We start from the raw sequence: 11,272 nt of genomic DNA, 5'->3' as shown, positions 1-11,272 counted from the left end.
AAAAAAAAAAAAAAAAAAAAAAAAAAAAAAGGAAGAGGACACACCTGAGGATATTTTTCTTTGCCTTGTGATACCCTGATCCACCTCTGCAGTGTCTTTACCACCTAGGACTTCACAGATATGGCTACTACACCTTAAGCTTTGCAGCCTTTAGAACTATGAGTTGAATAAACTTATTTGCTATGAACCAGTCAGCCTATGTTATTCAGTTACAGCAGCAGAAATGGACTGGGACAGGAGCTACTGTCTGTGTAGCCATTTGGTAGGTCCTGGAGACCTAGGGCTCCTGGGCTCATTCCTTTAGGCTTCAAACAGCCTTATAAATTTACCTCCATCTACCTTTAAAATTATTATCATTTTTGTGCTTACCATAAAGTGAAGATATTCGGAAACACAACAGTCATCTGATTTATTTTAACTGCCACCCCCAGGCCCAAAAGCAAGTGCCTACAAACAAGATCTGGCTTTTATTCACACATTTTTCTACTTAAAGAGCAATGCATAGGATAAGACCAGGCTCACAACAGTTATTTAATATGTATTTATTGCATCAAAATTGTTTTATTTCTTGCTATGTGCAGGCACAGGGTGAAAAGATGTGATGGTTGAGAAATAAAATAGCATTTGAGAGGCCACTTTTTCAACAGCTGTTGACTTGGAGGACAGAGAGTCTTTTGAAGTACAGCTTAAAGGACACCTTGAATCTAAAATAGAGCAAATGACAAAGTGGTGAAAGAAAAGACACATAACACATTTCTGGAGAAAGTGAACCCAATCCCTGACAGGATTAGCAGGTTAATTAAAGAATATGTCCTGATGAGGCTGGCACATCTTCAATTCAGACTGACATTAACTCAAGGCACAGTCCCCAATCTATCTTTTTCAGCAGCTGCCATGGTGCTGAAATACTTACCAGACAAGTCGACTCTTAAAGACCTTCTAGACGTGCATAGTTGTATCCCAGGTACCAGCCTACTCCAGGAAGGTTGATGCACGAGGTCTTGGATTAACAGGAATACTGTTGTCTGGTTAACTCTTGACCACCTGGTAAAGGTCAGTATATAGAATGGCAGATAGGAAGTTTGAATCAAATGAACAAATTAATACTTTCGGAACATCTATCATATGCCTGGTATTGTGCTAGGCATAGTGTACCATTTATTTCCCCTGATAGGGTGATTAGGAGTGGCTGTTGTGAATTCAGGCAGACCTGGGTTTGAATCCAAGTTCCACCATATTTTGACTGAGTGACCCTGGGTAACTCACTTTTCTACAAGTCTTATCTATAAACCAAGGACATTAATACCTTTTTAACATTAATACCTTACTAACCAAGGATGTTAATACCCTGAGATATCATAAGGAATCACCACACATTTGGTTCTTTAAAGTAACAGAAATGGATTCCCTCACAATTCTAGAGAACAGAGTTCTAAAATCAAGATGTCATTAGTGATCACCTCCCTAGAAAGTCTTGGGGAGAATTCCTGTTTGCCTCTTTAAGCTTTGGTGGTCCAAGGAGTTCCTCTTGGCTTGTGTTTGCATAATTCCAATCTCTATCTCCTCATCCACAGGAGTTTTCTTCTGAGTCTTCTCTCTTGTCTCTCTTAAAGACATTTGACATTGGATTTAGGGCTTACCTGGGTAATTTAGGATGTTTTCATCTTGAGATAATTCCTATAGAGATCTTTGTCACAATGCCATGAAATCTGGAAGGTAGAATTTTTAAACCTCTATTCACATGTTGAAATGAGATCATATAGGTTTATTAGTTTGCCCAAGTTTAAACTGGGTTCTCTATCTAGTGCTGCACAACCGCAAAGTCTGAAGTTTGGTCCTTCACTATAAAGAGTGGGTTGAATTTCACAATGCTGACCGTGAGGCAAAAATTTGGTTGCCAGTAAGTTGTTTGGGAAGTGATCTCATGAACAACAAATAGTGGGGAAGTGAATAAGATACCAATTTTTACATATTAGTCAGCTTTCTTGTTGCTGGGACACAGTACCCAACACCCACAGCTAAAGGTGGAGATTAGTTTGCTCAAGGGTTCGATCTATGGTCTATTGGCTCAAAGACAGAGATATTGTGGCAGGAAGGCTTGGCAGAGAATAGCTGCTTAATTTATAGCAGCTGGAAAGCAAACAAAGGGAAGAGTGCCAGAGCAGAAGGGATGAGGGGCCAGAGTAGGACCCAAGGCCATGTGTTTCCATAACCCACTCAATATGCCCACCAAACCCCCAGGGCAGATTGCAAAGCCAATTGAGTTGAAGCTCCACAGTAGCTTCTACAGACACTAAAGAAAGTTGTGTTACAGTGAGTGAGTTACTGCTGCTGGCCTCTGGGCCTCTACCACACTGGGATTATCTGGAAGGTTAGTGTATGTAAGAACTGTTCACCAAGACACAGATGACCTAAAGATGGGCTAAAGGTATCTGAGAGGAACACTGGTGCACTAAGAATATCATCTATCCCCAGCAACATTATGACAGAAATCTTGGAGGCTCAGGGTGGGAAGGGGCATTAAAATAAAGCGTAGATATTGAGCCATAAAAGTCAACTCTAGCTTTTGGTAATTTTGCTTGGGCCAGTCCTGGAGGTTTGATGATATCATAGATACTCAGTGCTGGAGATGAACATGATTTGATCCTTGTTGCCATTCTCCATATATTATCCCAAACCCTCCGACTTGTCCTCAGCCACTACTTAGATATCTGCAAGACTAGAAGTTTCACTATCTCCGGGCTGACTGTTCTTTTGCTACACATTTCTCATCATACAAAATATCTTCGTGTGATTCCAAATATGATGCCTTAAAACTCCCACCCATGACAGCCAGTTCTTTTTCCTGGGTACCCTTTGTCCCTAAGAGATATCCTTTTGTTTATGCATCACTTTTATCTCTGCAATCCAATTCTATACCTGCCCTACAGTTTTGGCTCTCTAGAGACACTCTTCACAGTTCCTGTAGGGCTCCTGTCTATTATGATCTAGAAAGTAGCTTCAGTGGTTTTAGAATGAAATATAATTAAACTTTCATGGTACAACAAGAACATCCATTTCAAAAATACTAAATAAGCACTTGCTGTGTTGTGTGTCAGGTCTGTGGCTGAGACTGTGTTGGAAGAGATGAACAGAAAATGTCCAACTATGATGTCCAAGTAAAGGTCTTGAAATATCACTCAAGAAGGGCAGAGAGGTAGACCATGCTTACCAAAGCCAGAGGGACCACATGCTCTGAACACAGCAAACTCATCATGAGATTGAAAGGACTGCCTAGAGGCAGCATTTGAATTGGGCTTTGATGGAAGCCTGGGATTTTAACTGATTCTGGCACTGATCGGAGAGGAATTGCAGGATATGGGAATGGCACAAGAAAAGTCCTGGAGATGAGAGCATGTTTGCCTTACTCACAGAATGCCAAATTGTTGGATTGTTCTTCAATTTAGGGTATGTATATGTGTCCTTTTTATGGGAGTAGCATGTGGGATTGCTGTGGTAGGTAAAAGACCCATATAGATAGCAATGTATGGTAATTGGTCTTGACTCGCCCATTAGATGATAGAAAAGTCTTCAAATACTTTTGCACAGGGAAGAGAATGATTCAGTTTTATTTTCACTTATTAGGTCACTCTAATATCACTGTGAACAATAGGCCAAATTTGTGGGGTAGTTGGAGACAGGAAGACCAAATGTAAAGTATAAAACATCCACTATAGAACAGCCTTCCACATGTCCACCCATCTATCCTCCCGTCATTCTATGCGTCCATCTGTCCATCCATGCTTCCATTCTGTCATAAGCATTTACGTGTTAATCATTGTGCTAGAATTAAGACTTTGGAAAAGGTGAAGATGTTTTCTGTTTTCAAGTGACATATTCTATTCTAGTGGGGTTTGAACTGAGGACTTAGGAGAAGAAGGATAAAAAGATATTTCAGAATTGGAGTAGACTCATCAGTGTTTAATAACAGATGTCAAGTGCTTGCCTCAGCAGCACATATACTAAAATAACTACAGGTGTAAAAGAAAAAGAAAAATAGAACAATGGTCTTCATATTCAAATAGGGAACTTGAATTCTAGATCCAGTTATTCTATTGGCCGTACTATGCTATGTACTGGTTCTGTGATCTTGGACCAGTCTTTCTGTCTTTGTGAGGCTATTTCCCTCATCCATAAAGTTTAGGCTGGATGATCTTTTTTTCAGTAGAAAACATGAATGAAATTCCAGGATTCCATTATTCTATTTCTTTGTCCATTATTTAGTAAGAAAAAGACCAATGAGTAGGAACTGATAAACTGTGGGGTGTTTTGGGCATTGGGAACAGGAACAGTGTGAATCTGAAGAAATATTGAGAGAGAGAGGGAGAGAGAGGACAAGGAATACAAGGTGGAGTCCAGTCACAGAGGCAGCAGATGTCAGAATGACGAGCTGTAGAATTGTAACTAAAGCTTTGTTCTGTCATTTTATTTCCCAATTCTCACCACTGGGCCCCTTCTGCTCTGCCCTCCCTGTTGTGGCACAAAGGACACTGCTGTGAAGCCAGATGACCACAGATCTTGCCTTCCTTCTCAGGTGTGTCTGGGCCCTGCACTGAGGCAGTTCCAGACTTCCACGGTGTGGATCAGGGGACGCTTGGGCGAGGACACTGACAGCCCGCTTCCTCTGAGGACTGGATGCCCTTCTCACTCTGGGTTACGGCTTGTTCACTTTTCTCCCCGGGGCCTCTCCTCAAGACCTTTATTGGATTTGGCAAAGAAGTAAAGTTCTAAAGTCAGGGCTTAGGAGGACATGAAGGTTATTGATCCCGGAAGGCTGGGAACTACTTAACAGCAAGGGTCAGACCCTAGTGCATGCTGAGTTCTCAGCTCCTAGTGTAGATCCTGGCCTATTATAGATGCTCAGTCAGTGCCGGCCACAGGGATGAATGACCGAATGAATGATTACAGCCTCTCATGCACAAATTTGGATGAGCCAAATGGCTGCTGAAAAAAGCAGCACCTTTGGGGTTAGAGGCAGAGTCACGTCTTAGAATCCTCCATTCTTGATTGTAGCCCTTTCAAAAGAAGACAGTAATACATATCCTGTGGTAGATAGTAAGTGTGAATATCGAAAAGTTCACAGAGAAAGCTTCTAGAATGGTGTCCAGCACACACAGTTCACACCCATCACATTTAGGCTCTTGTTTAGCCCAACCAGGCCGCTCCAAGTGTCAGTGGCGACCCCGTGACCTTTAGAAAAAACTAGGGGTGTCATGTAAGGAAAGTTATTTAAAGGATTGTAAGGTAACAGACAGACTGATGTATCTAGAGTAGCTTTGGATTCAGCTTCAAGAAAGGGAGAGAGATGGATCAAATGGCTCTGGGCTCAGTCCAATCATGTTTGGGTCTTGGAGCCAAGGCTGCACTTCTAATCCTGACCATTGGGTGGCACCAGCCCATCAGGTTAGGTAACAGGCAGTGGAACACAGGGCCCCCTCTGCTTCCCAGCAGGGGAGTTGGGGGCTGGGACTGGGGGTGGGGGAAGGAGCAGCTTAGAGAGTCCAGGTGTTTGTGCCTCAGCCCGCCTGTGTGTCTTTGTGCATGACTGGGGTGGGGGGTGGGCCGTATAAGCATTACAAGTGTGGGTGGTGTGTGTGTGTGTGTGTGTGCGCGCGTGCTCTCGCGCGCTAACAACTCAGAGAAAGGGGGCCTTTGTTTCACTCTTGTTTATGTGCAGGGAATCCTCTGACCTAAGTGAAATCGCTCTGCCCTGAGGCTGTAGGTGAAGTGAGGCTTGGGGACTTGGAATTTTCTAGATGTTGGAGACATTAAAATTTGGCTAATTGACCTTCTCAGTTTACACAAGGGAACACTAAGGCCAGAAGGAGGCTCTAACTGGGGATAAGCCACAGACCCTCGGGGGCCAAGGCAGTGCTCTGGCTCCCTAGCCCTGTCTGAACCTCTGTTACGTCATGGAGCTGTAGCAGACAACATGGTGGGTGACGTCTAAGAAGAAAACTTGGGCAAATGGAACCAGGCTCCATTGCTTTTTCAGTCTAAGCTTCATTTCAGGGTGAGCTTCCTGGATTTTTCCCTCTGTGCTTTATTCATCTGAATCCCAGCACTAGTCCAGAAGGGCCTAGGAATGCCGTGGTGTCCAGGAGTCCATGCTATGGTCTTCTTTTTCGGTGTCAATTTCCTTCTATTCTTGTTTCAATCCTGCTCTCAGGGATGGGCTCTAACTTCCCCTGTAAGAGCTGGGGATCCAACTTCTGGGAGGGCCATACCCTGGCTCCCCTTTTCTGAGGCCTTCAGTGTCCTCTCTACTCCTTTTTCATAAGGACCTTAGGCCATATCCAAGGTCTGGGGAATGGTAACAAAGGTTTGTGCATAGAGCTGGCCCTTGGCTTACGGAAAGCTCAACAGCGCTACCACTTATTGAAGTTGATTCCACTCCTGAGTACTAGGCTGGTTCTTCTCCCCTGGACTCAGGCTGCCTGGGCTTGAGTCCTGGCTCCTTCCTTAACCAGCTCTGTGACCTCCAGCCAACCTCCTCACCTCTTGGTCAGCATTTTACAAACTGAGTGTCACTGGCACCCACCATGAAGGAGTGTTGATGGGTTTAAATGGATTAACACACAGAGTACCTAAAACTAAGTTTCTACAAGTGCTGTCATTTTTATGCTTTAACTTTTAGAAAAACCCTGCCAAAAAGGGAAATCTAGTGCTTCTATTTTATGAATGAGGAAACTGAGACTCAGAGGTGATCTAAATGATTTAGGGAAACATAGCTCAGTGGAAAATATGATAGCATAACTCTAGTCTATAAATTCAAACCTTGTGCCAATCCTCTAAAATCCTTTATTCCCCCATTGCCAGGCCCAGGCATGAGGGGTGGCCTCCTTTAAAAAAACTTCAATAAAAGTAGAATCAACTATTGCGTATTATACAGAGATATGATAGAGTAAGAAGATAAGAAGATGAAAAAAATATTCAAAGAAATGACTTTCTTCTAGATCTAATTCTAACCAAGCTTCAATTCTGTCTTGAGTCCAGCGGTACTAGGATGCTGTAGGATGGCAACAGCTCCCAGAAACACCTCCTAGTCTGCCGGAAACCTTGCGTTCACCGGAAGGGATGAACTTGCCCTCTAAAAGTGCCTATCCCTGGTCTATTTGGATCCATTCCATATGGATATTGAGGCTGACCTGGGTGCAGCGTGGGCTCCCTCAGCATCGTTCATTGTCACTACCCCTTTGTGAGGTCTCTACCTGTGCATAATCAACTTCATAATAAAACAAAGTTTTGACCACTTGTTACGGCTGGAAGGCAACAGTTAAAAATAAAAATTACTTACTTGCAGATGTGTGACATCAGGCTGCTAATGAATCACCCTGGCAGCCCTACTGGGTTCCAGCTGATCCAGGAAGGGACCCACGGACAGCTTTGCTCCAGGCAGCACTTCACCCCACCAGTGTCTGTGGAGCTCCTGCTCTGCCTGACGAATGAGGCCAACTCTTGTTCTGCCTTTGTGGATCTTGCAAAGTGCTTGGATTTTCAAGTGACTGTTACGAGCCCAACCACTGCCTTTTGGTGATCCCAGTCATCCCCCTGAGTCAGAAACAGTCTGGGCTGGTGGGGATGGTCAAAGCAGCTAACAGCAAGACAGGTGAGCCTTTGGGGAGCTTAGGGAACAAGTGCGAGGATCTAGGGAGTCTGGGATGCTGAGCTGGAACACAACATGGGAACAGGACTGAAATCGCTGGGCATGACACCCAAGAAAAAGTGATCTGAGTCTCCCTGCCTCCATTTCTGCTACCTATAATTGTTCTTCATTTGACCACCAAAATGACCTTTTAACCCCTTAAGTCATACTACAGTTCCTTCTTACTTACAGTTCTCCACTGGGTCCACATTAGGTTGGAAATAAAAGTCAAACCCCTTACCCCTGTAAGCACGTGGGTAGTGTGACTTCTCCCTCCTACTCCCCAGGCCTTATTCTTCCAGTCTCCATTGCTACCATCACTCACTCACCCCAACCACAATGGCCTACTTTCTGTTCCAGGGAACACGAGCAAACTTTGTCCTGCCTCGGGGACTGTGCACCCACTTTCCCCCTTGTCTGAAATGTTCTTCTCCCAGACTGTCAAGACATTGACTACTTCTTGTTTTTGGATTTCACTTTAAATGTCACCTCTGAGTTGTAGTGGTAATGGGAGTTTTGATCTTTTCATGTAATATTTGTTATGAAATCCCTGGAAAGATATTGCCATACTGTGATGCTTGGGATATGAACTGGGTCGCAAGGGCCAAGAGAAGCCCGTATCCCAGTAGCAATGGAATCATGAGAGCAACAGATATCTGTTCTCATATCAGCAATAGGAAAACAGTATTCTGAGTGCCAGGCACAGTAGCATGCACCTATAATCCCAGGTACTTGGGAGGCCAAGGCAGGAAGATCATGATTTCAAAACCTTGTCTTAAAGGCAAAAACCCAACAATAGTCTATTAATTTCCAGATATGAGGAATTAAAATTTGCCCATTATCTCAATGTCCAAATAGAGAAAATAGATTTTATATGTCTGTCTTTTCTTCCAGGCTCTGTCTGTATAAGTCAAGCAGGATTATTTTCAAAATGAAAGGCGTCATTCAGTATTTTGGAAAACTCTCTCGGAGAACCGAGTATGAATCAGTCCCAAGTAAAGCTCGGGTGGAAAAGATGATCAAGTCTCGGTCACATTCTCCACTGGACCTCCTACATTCGAATCCTGGCTGGGCCTCTTTGGGCAAGTTACTTAATCACAGCGTTTTCATTAATGAAATGGGAATGATCTTGGGGTGGGGGTGGTGTGCCTTTGTAGTCCCAGCTACTTGGGAAGTTGGAGGATTTCTTGAGACTAGCAACAAATTCCTTCTTGTTCCAAGAAGTAAAATAAAATAAAATAAATGGTGAAAATAATACCTCCGAGTATTATTGGAAAGATTAGATGAATCGTCGATGAAAAACGGTGCCTGGGACAAGGTAATGATAAATAAGTATCGACTGATAGGAACGTTACAAGGCAAAGTGATGCAGGCCTTGAAGAGAGATGTATGGATGCCGTGGGGACAGTTGACTTCTGGAGGAGGATGGACAGGGAGTGCTTCTTGCGGGGAATCTTCTCCATTTCCTATGGGAAGGCAGTACGAAGTCAAGGTCAGAGCAGGTCACTGGGAAAAAGCGGCTGCTTCAATTCCTGCTTTGTTATTTGTCGGCTCTGTGGCTTTGGACGCGTGAAATCAGTATCACCTCATGGGGGCAATGTGCAGATCAAACAGGATGATGAGAGTGGTGCTTCTGGCACATGGTGGGTGCTGGCCAAATGGCAGAGTTCGCTGCTTCCCATTTGTGATGAGACTGAAGCATCGAGTCTTGCCGGCCTTCTTGGGATGGCCTCAGTGGAAGGTGACTGCCCCTCTAGGGCGAAGCTTCTTTTCAGGGGCGGCTGCTTCCAGGGTCTGCGAATCCAGGAGCCCTGAGTGCCCATCCAGGCCCACACTTCAACCTCCAGTGACTGAATGGCCATCCCAGCTTGGGAGCTTCTGAGGGGTCAGCTGAGGTCTGTGTCGGGCCTGCATTAACTCCCGGTGTCTGCCTCTAATCTTTCCTGCTTCCTTTGCCTCTTGTATTGGTCTGCCTTAACAGGGTATCATCAGTGCCTTAAACAACAAAGGTTTATTTTCTCCTGGTTCTGGAGGCTGGAAGTCCCAGAGCAAGAGGCCAGCAGGGTTGGTTTCTGATGGAGCCTCTCTTCCCGACCTTCTCACTGCATCCCCACATGGTATTTTCTCTGTGCATGTGTGGAGAGAGAGATCTCTGGTCTCCCTCTGGTCTCTTCTTCTTTGAAAGACACCAGACCTATTAGATTGGGCCCCTGTATGACCTTATGTAACCTTAATTACCTCCTTAAAGGCTGTATCTCCAAATATAGTTGCATTGGGGGTTAAGGTATCAGCACATGAGTTTTAGGGGAACACAGTTCAGTCCATAATACCTCCTGTTCGCAGGTGGGATCCTAAACACGTTCCTGAATATCTTCCTGCTACCAATATCGCCTCCGCATCCACCTTCAGAGAAGCCAAGCCACTTCTATGTCATCTCAGGGTGCACGGTGCTAGTGACACACTGCTTATTCAGTTAATGGTTAGTGATGGAGTGAATTGTTATTTGGATGTGAGTTAGAGCATGGAAGATTGCTTGGGCCCAGTTGTCATGAATGGTCAGCAGGGGGAAAGATCCAGCTGTCCCATACGAGTTTGTATTCAAGTGTGCATGTACAGAAACATCGCAAACTTCAGGCCGGTGAGTGTGGGATAAATAATAGCCTTTACCAAGTTTAGATAAGAGTCCTCCAACCTGTCTAGACCCCAGTTAGGAGAAATTCATTTCCTTACCCACAGCCTTCTTTAAGGCAATGCTGTGTCAGGACCCTTGTTAGCACATTTCGTTAGAGATTTCGCACAACTGTCACATGAAGTAGAGATCGTGACAGACCAACTGTGGTTTGCTGCCCCAGGTCAAAGGACAAGCCAGTAACATAGTGGAGAGTCAATAGTCACCTTGTGTCCAAGTCCCTAAAAGGAACATAGGTCTGCTCTCCTTCATCAGAGCATTCTGACTTCCTCTCCTTCCTCCTTGGGTGTACACAGGCCCTACCCCAGCTGCTGTTTCCAAGAAGCCCCTGCAAGGCTGAGGAAACAGACCTCTGGGGATGAGGCTGACACTGAAAGTTAATGACTATCAGTTGAAACAAAACAGTTGTTTACATGTTGCCATCATTAGAGGTTCCAGCCTTACCTCTGCTGGGCCTCCTGCCAGATGTTTGGAGGGGGTTTTCACAAGCTGTGCAGTTTACTAAATACAAAGCATTCTTATTAAGGCCTTTTAGTATTAGGCAGTGCAATTCTGATAACCGGTAATTGAATTTCTTTATCTGGAGCGAAAGAGACCAAGACGCTTTCAGAATTTGCTCAGCTGGGGGACACAGATGGTTGCTGGAGACATAGGGATTCCCTTCTTGAGCCCCCACAGAGGAGGGCAGTTTGGTTTAATGATCCTTTGAGAAGCAAGCCTTGTGTCTGGCTCCTGATGGAGCAGTTAACTGAGCCAACTAACTCTTCCTGAGGAAATCAGGAGAGAGTGACACCTGTACTTGACATGGAAGGATAAATGTAGTCTTTCCAAGCCATGCCAGGGGAGAGGGCAGCATTTGCTAAGGCACTGAATTATGAGCGCTTGTCATTTCAGAAAGC

General features: G+C 44.5%; 1 long non-coding RNA gene across 1 annotated transcript; it reads left to right on the top strand.

The window, feature by feature from the left end:
- Nucleotides 1–4,500: 4,500 nt before the first annotated feature.
- On the top strand, nt 4,501–8,818 carry LOC104856062. Its single transcript, XR_778548.1, has 3 exons — nt 4,501–4,573; nt 7,343–7,648; nt 8,579–8,818. It is a non-coding gene; the product is annotated as an uncharacterized LOC104856062 (long non-coding RNA).
- Nucleotides 8,819–11,272: the final 2,454 nt, after the last annotated feature.

Source organism: Fukomys damarensis, unplaced genomic scaffold (genome assembly GCF_012274545.1).
Source record: "Fukomys damarensis isolate Sample0158 unplaced genomic scaffold, DMR_v1.0_HiC HiC_scaffold_16, whole genome shotgun sequence".
NCBI classification, from domain to species: Eukaryota; Metazoa; Chordata; class Mammalia; order Rodentia; family Bathyergidae; genus Fukomys; species Fukomys damarensis.
Note: the sequence above shows the minus strand (reverse complement) of the source record. Positions and strands in the feature narration are given on the sequence as shown.